This window comes from Adiantum capillus-veneris, chromosome 24, assembly GCF_014529385.1.
Source record: "Adiantum capillus-veneris isolate H3 chromosome 24, ASM1452938v2, whole genome shotgun sequence".
Lineage (NCBI taxonomy): Eukaryota > Viridiplantae > Streptophyta > Polypodiopsida > Polypodiales > Pteridaceae > Adiantum > Adiantum capillus-veneris.
Genome location: NC_140954.1, coordinates 98,897,771 through 98,905,225, shown reverse-complemented (window position 1 = coordinate 98,905,225; position 7,455 = coordinate 98,897,771). Strand labels below are relative to the sequence as shown.

The 7,455-nt window shown below is 39.4% G+C and overlaps 2 pseudogenes; one reads left to right on the top strand and one right to left on the bottom strand.

The window, feature by feature from the left end:
- Positions 1-725: 725 nt before the first annotated feature.
- On the bottom strand, positions 726-3,206 carry LOC147426842 (uncharacterized; annotated as a pseudogene).
- Positions 3,207-4,510: 1,304 nt separating this feature from the next.
- On the top strand, positions 4,511-5,797 carry LOC147426841 (uncharacterized; annotated as a pseudogene).
- The last annotated feature ends 1,658 nt before the right edge of the window (positions 5,798-7,455 follow it).

Below are 7,455 nucleotides of genomic sequence, written 5' to 3'. Positions count from 1 at the left end.
TCACCGCTGCAAGGCCCAAAACCATCCTCTCAAGAATCATTCTCAGACTTCCTCCCTAGTTTACCCCTAGTTCACCTTACTGCAATTTGATTTGGTCCTTAGTTCACCCCTAGTTCACCCTTAGATCACCCAGATTTCCTCCCTAGTTCACCCTTTGTGCACCCTTAGTTCACCCCTGGGTCACCCCTTATGACTAGTTTGTATCACAAATGGAGGCTTCGTTGTCATGTAATTTGCATTACCTTAGTTTAAGACTCAGCTCCTTATATTTTATAGCAATTCCTCGTTACCATTAGGACCTTTTACCCCTACAATAATTGGTCTATCATTTTGTGTTGATCACCCCATTTCTCGCTTTTCTCACCAACAATTATTGCACTAGCGTAATCTTCACTCGTAAGGTTTTGGCAACAAGTGCACCTACCTCAGTCACTCTTAGAGAATTAGAATCGATCTTAACACATCATTTCTTACATCTCACACATCATTTTTTACATCATAACACATCATTTCTCACATCTTAACACATCATTTCTTACCACACATGAAATAGACAAATTGCACGACATATTGGAGAGAAGAACGACATCCCTCTTAATATGTACAAAAGGTAGGCAATCAATAGCAAGAGTAGATGAACAGAGAGACATATTGGGGAACCAAGATGGATTATATTGCACTATGCTCTCATAAGATCTCAAAAGTTACATTACAAAACTTTTACATATAATAAAGCTATTTCCAATGCATGAGATAAAAAAGAGATGCTACATAGATATCCTAGTATGGGGTGTCCAAAACACATCATCCTTGCACTCCATCAAGTCCTAGAGACATTTTGCTCCATGCTATAAGCTCCTCTTTTAACCTTTGAACGGATTGGTGCTTGAACCAAGTCTTTGTGAGCTGTACATCAAACATAGAGAGTTAGTGAACCATGTAAATCACTAAAGATAGACCATCATATAAAGTTAAGTGTTTTTTCAATGAAAAACATTTACATACCTAGCTCTTTGATCGTTTGCCAAAGGCCCCAGCAATAAGATCCTTCATATAAGCCATAACATAAAACCCACAATCATGGGCCTTTGGTTGACGAGGAACCTAAAGACATGCATCAATTTTCAATAGTGAAAATTCATATAAATTGATCTTATCAACATGACAACACATACGTACAACACTTGAGCCATTGACACACCTCAGGTATTTCTAGTGGTGAAAGTCTTTTTCTCGGTTTTGCCATGAACTCTTTCAAACCCTCGTTCGAACAATTGTGAGATAGAATCTCAAGAACCCTACAAGGAAAGCTCTTAGATCCAACTCTCACCCAATAACCTCTATATTCCTTACCACATACATACCTATAAACACTAGCAAAATAGGTTGTGCCATTAGAATCCGGCAATGAATTGAAGTACATGATAGCATGTGAATCCCATGGAAATTTGTCAAGCTTTTTGAAGTGATTGTTGAAGATGACATAAAAGACCCAATGGTTCCTTAAACAAGACATAAATATGCAACAAATTAAGCATGACAACCAAAGGTACATCACATCACTTTCAAGCTAAAAGAAGATGAATAAAGCATATCTACTAACTATTGGTAGAAAAAGGAACCAATGTTGAGACATATCTAAACCTTGCAAGTAATTCTTGATAACTCCAATGTCTTCATGGTGACATAGTGTAACATAGTCATAGCATAAACTATCCATGAACCAAACTTTGTCTAAAATCTCTTTTGGCAATGTGTTTTCTATCCAACTATCACTATAAAAAACAAAGACATTGCGTTGAAAACTTACATAATACACGAAACATTTTTGAAAGCATACAAATGAGCTTTAAGCTATGCTTACATCATAAACAAGTTCATTTTTTTTGTGGAAGCTTTGGCATGAGAAATATCTTCAAGCATTTTCATGTCCACTTCCGAAATTATATTAGATCGATGAGATCTAAAGTGAATTGATGATCCACTTTCAAAACTATATGTCAAAGCAAATTCATGCATTAACAAATGATAGAGAATGTCAAACCTTTAGAAGATGGTAATATTCACCTTGCTTTTATGGACTCGTTGCCATTACTACTACTTGCTTCCAAGTTAATTCCCACGTTGCTTATCACCAAAGAAAGTGGCATGTCGCCTTTGCAAAGAGGAGAGTCACTAATCATTTGGATTTGCTTTGATGAACCAATGGTCACCCAAATCTGAAGTATATTGACAAGATCAAGAGAAGCCTAGTAACATTATCCACTATATGCATGATTTATATTTCTACAGGAACAAAGTTTTACCCGTTTTCCTCTTTGAATGGACAACAAATTTTCAAGCAAGGAAGCACCTAACGGTACGGGAGTACCCTCTATGAATTTCCTTTCTTTTCCTTGCTTCACGGGTGCAAGCAAAGGACCATGACCATCATCCAATGTGAAATTTGGCTACAAGACATGAAACTCATTTAACACCAAATTCAAAATCTGCATCATACCATACAATTAGTCATTTAAATAACGACACTACAAGCGACATACCGGAGTACATGCTTGCTCAATATCAACTTTCTCCTCTACTTTTTTGTCCTCTACGTTTTCCTCTTCTTTATGTATTTTTCCACCGGGGTTACGCTTCTAAAAAGAGTCGAGAGCGAAAAGCAAAAAAAACTTAATCCTTATAACAAATAAAATGTGATGGTTGCGATATATATGCTTACATTTATTTCGAAGCCACCATCAATCCGTTTTTGTATAGCCCCCATGCGTGCATCTTTTGTGCTCATGTAGTCCCCTAATGCATTGGCCATTTCTCTTTCTACAAAAGCTTCTTTCGACCCCTTTGCTAGCTTCTCACTCTTATCGAAAGCATTCCATTTTCGAAGCAAGGACTTCTCCCTCCCTTGTAGAAACTTTGATTTGTTTCTCTCGAACTTATAAGCCATCCTTGAACCGCACCTTTGATTGCTTCTTGTATGTGTTTGCCCTTGACGAAGTCCGATTCATCATGCCTCGAGGTCGACCACCCTTGCGTAGCGGGATATCACACTCGGTGCCATGATCATCTCAAAGGTGCTCCATCATGTCGACCCTCTTCTCATAACATATTTTGTTAGCCCAGCACTCTTCCGTTGCAATGCATTGACGAGTTTTTCTCCCATTGTCACGCACAATTTCGATGTAGAGCGGCCTCGTATCTTCCATCCCTCGCGATTCTTTGTTTGTGAGCTTCTTGAAGCGGACACTTAATTGAATGCTCCTCTTCCTAAAGCTTAATTGAATGCTCCTCCCCCTAAAGCTTAGGCACAGAGCTGAGGGTATAAGAGAGTATAAGGCATGGTATTAGGCTGTTGTAAACATATAGTGCAATCTTTGCTTCACGGGTCTCCGAGCATATGATACAATCGTAAGTCGCAATGCTTCAACAAGGTAATAAGCATAAGCAAAAATTAAGGAACTAAGGTTGCAAGCAGCATATGAAGCACCCGGAATCAATCGTTGCACGCACCGAAGGCGATGAGCAAGAGGAACTAGTGGTGATTCCCGGGTGATGCAGGCTCGCGCAAGGGCTGACCCGATCATCACTAGAAACCAGGTGATTCCCGGGTGCTGCAGGCCCACTGGGGACCTACCTGACGCAGGAGAACGCACGCAGGTGAACAAAGGGAGGAACGCAGGGGAGGAGAACGCAGGGAGACACGCAATCCAAAACGCAGGGCGCAATAGGGCCTAGTTCACCCTCCACATTGCACGCCAAGGGGGCATTGAATAGGGAGAAGTCCTTGCTTCGAAAATGGAATGCTTTCGATAAGAGTGAGAAGCTAGAAAAGGGATCGAAAGAAGCTTTTGTAGAAAGAGAAATGGCCAATGCATTAGGGGACTACATGAGCACAAAAGATGCACGCATGGCGGCTATAAAAAAACGGATCGATGGTGGCTTCGAAATGAATGTCAACCATCACATTTTATTTGTTATAAGGATTAAGTTTTTTTTGCTTTTCGCTCTCGACTATTTTTAGAAGCGTAACCCCGGTGGAGAAATACATAAAGAAGAGGAAAATGTAGAGGACAAAAAAGTAGAGGAGAAAGTTGGCATTGAGCAAGCATGTACTCCGATATGTTGCATGTAGTGTCGTCATTTAAATGACTAATTGTATGGTATGATGCAGATTTTGAATTTGGTGTTAAATGAGTTACATGTCTTGTAGCCAAATCTCACATTGGATGATGGTCATGGTCCTTTGCTTGCACCCGTGAAGTAAGGAAAAAAAAGGAAATTCATAGAGGGTACTCCCGTACCGTTAGGTGCTTCCTTGCTTGAAAATTCGTTGTCCATTCAAAGAGGAAAACGTGTAAAACTTTATTCATGTAGAAATATAAATCATGCATATAGTAGATAATGTTACTTAGCTTCTCTTGATCTTGTCAATATACTTCAAATTCGGGTGACCATTGGTTTGTCAAAGCAAATCCAAATGATTAGTGACTCTCCTCTTTGCAAAGGCGACATGCCACTTTCTTTGGTGATAAGCAACGTGGGAATTAACTTGGAAGCAAGTAGTAGTAATGGCAATGAGTCCATAAAAGCAAGGTGAATATTACCATCTTCTAAAGGTTTGACATTCTCTATCATTTGTTAATGTATGAATTTGCTTTGACATATAGTTTTGAAAGTGGATCATCAATTCACTTTAGATCTCATCGATCTAATATAATTTCGGAAGTGGACATGAAAATGCTTGAAGATATTTCTCATGCCAAAGCTTCCACAAAAAAAATGAACTTGTTTATGATGTAAGCATAGCTTAAAGCTCATTTGTATGCTTTCAAAAATGTTTCGTGTATTATGTAAGTTTTCAACGCAATGTCTTTGTTTTTTATAGTGATAGTTGGATAGAAAACACATTGCCAAAAGAGATTTTAGACAAAGTTTGGTTCATGGATAGTTTATGCTATGACTATGTTACACTACGTCACCATGAAGACATTGGAGTTATCAAGAATTACTTGAAAGGTTTAGATATGTCTCAACATTGGTTCCTTTTTCTACCAATAGTTAGTAGATATGCTTTATTCATTTTCTTTTAGCTTGAAAGTGATGTGATGTACCTTTGGTTGTCATGCTTAATTTGTTGCATATTTATGTCTTGTTTAAGGAACCATTGGGTCTTTTATGTCATCTTCAACAATCACTTCAAAAAGCTTGACAAATTTCCATGGGATTCACATGCTATCATGTACTTCAATTCATTGCCGGATTCTAATGGCACAACCTATTTTGCTAGTGTTTATAGGTATGTATGTGGTAAGGAATATAGAGGTTATTGGGTGAGAGTTGGATCTAAGAGCTTTCCTTGTAGGGTTCTTGAGATTCTATCTCACAATTGTTCGAACGAGGGTTTGAAAGAGTTCATGGCAAAACCGAGAAAAAGACTTTCACCACTAGAAATACCTGAGGTGTGTCAATGGCTCAAGTGTTGTACGCATGTGTTGTCATGTTGATAAGATCAATTTATATGATTTTTCACTATTGAAAATTGATGCATGTCTTTAGGTTCCTCGTCAACCAAATGCCCATGATTGTGGGTTTTATGTTATGGCTTATATGAAGCATCTTATTGTTGGGGCCTTTGGCAAACGATCAAAGAGCTAGGTATGTAAATGTTTTTCATTGAAAAAACACTTAACTTTATGTGATGGTCTATCTTTAGTGATTTACATGGTTCACTAACTCTCTATGTTTGATGTACAGCTCACAAAGACATGGTTCAAGCACCAATCCGTTCAAAGGCTAAAAGAGGAGCTTATAGCATGGAGCAAAATGTCTCTAGGACTTGATGGAGTGCAAGGATGATGTGTTTTGGACACCCCATACTAGGATATCTATGTAGCATCTCTTTTTTATCTCATGCGTTGGAAATCGCTTTATTATATGTAAAAATTTTGTGATGTAATTTTTGAGATCTTATGAGAGCATAGTGCAACATAATCCATCTTGGTTCCTCCAATATGTCTCTCTGTGCATCTACTCTTGCTATTGATTGCCTACCTTTTGTACATATTAAGAGGGATGTCGTTCTTCTCTCCAATATGTCGTCCAATTTGTCTATTTCATGTGTGGTAAGAAATGATGTGTTAAGACGTGAGAAATGATGTGTGAGATGTAAGAAATGATGTGTTAAGATCGATTCTAATTCTCTAAGAGTGACCGAGGTAGGTGCACTTGTTGCCAAAACCTTACGAGTGAAGATTGCGCTAGTACAATAATTGTTGGTGAGAAAAGCGAGAAATGGGGTGATCAACACAAAATGATAGACCAATTATTGTAGGGGTAAAAGGCCCAAATGGTAACAAGGAATTGATATAAAATATATGGAGCCGAGTCTTGAACTAAGGTAATGCAAATTACATGACAACGAAGCTTCCATTTGTGATATTTCCAAGTCTTTGAGAGCTGGGCAAACCTTCGAGAGTTACCGAGAACAGACTGGAGAGTCTGCTTCCTCAAGATCAGCACAAGCAACTGACTACCTATACATCACTGACAAAGGCCTTCATTCAGAGATTCAAAGAGCAAAAAACAGATGATGAGTTACTTAGTCAGTTGGGGAAGATAAAACAGAAAAAGACCAGCATTAGACAATTTGTGGAGGAGATTTAGAGGTTTAGCCAGACAATTATCCTCCCTACCCGGGAAATTCAAGATTTGTGCATTCATTGTAGGGAGAGCACCATTCCACCAGTGAATGCAGGAGATGTGATTACTGTGAGCGGAGGGGGCATTTATGGCAGGAATGCCCTATCAGACTACCCCGCATACCACTTGTAAGAATAGCAGCCCCTGAGTCACAGACAGCACCACAACCAGCTCAACCATCAAACAATGAAAGGAGACCATACCCCAGGCCAGCACCACGAACGCTGAAGTGCTGGAGATGCGGGAAAGAGGGGCATTTTGCAAGAGACTGCACAGAACCACTAGCAAACCAATAGCCCAGTAACCCCAGGAACATTAACTATCCCAGGGTCAACTTGGTGGTGCCAGAGGTAGCTACAGTAACAAGATCCAAGGACCAGGAATAGCCAGTCAAAGGAAAAACTCATCCAACCAAAGTCTGGCAAAAGCTGAAAAAGGAGGCTGTTCAAATCACTAAAGAGCTACAAAAGCAAGCTCCAGGCATTCCCAGCCAACCAGATCAGAAAGGTCCGAGTAAGAAGACATGGGCACAAAAACTAACTAGCGAAGATGACCAGGAAAAACTGGACCCTGTCAACCCAGGATCAGCAGGCATGATCTATCAAGAAACTCAAGGCGTTGATCAGGCAAGGCAACCAGCGGAGCCCGAAACAGTCAGAAGCAACCTTTGGAAGAGTGTAATGGACAGAGTCGATAAATTATTACTAGAAATGTCCAGATTAATTCAAGTGGTTCCAGAAATAAAAAAACTACTGG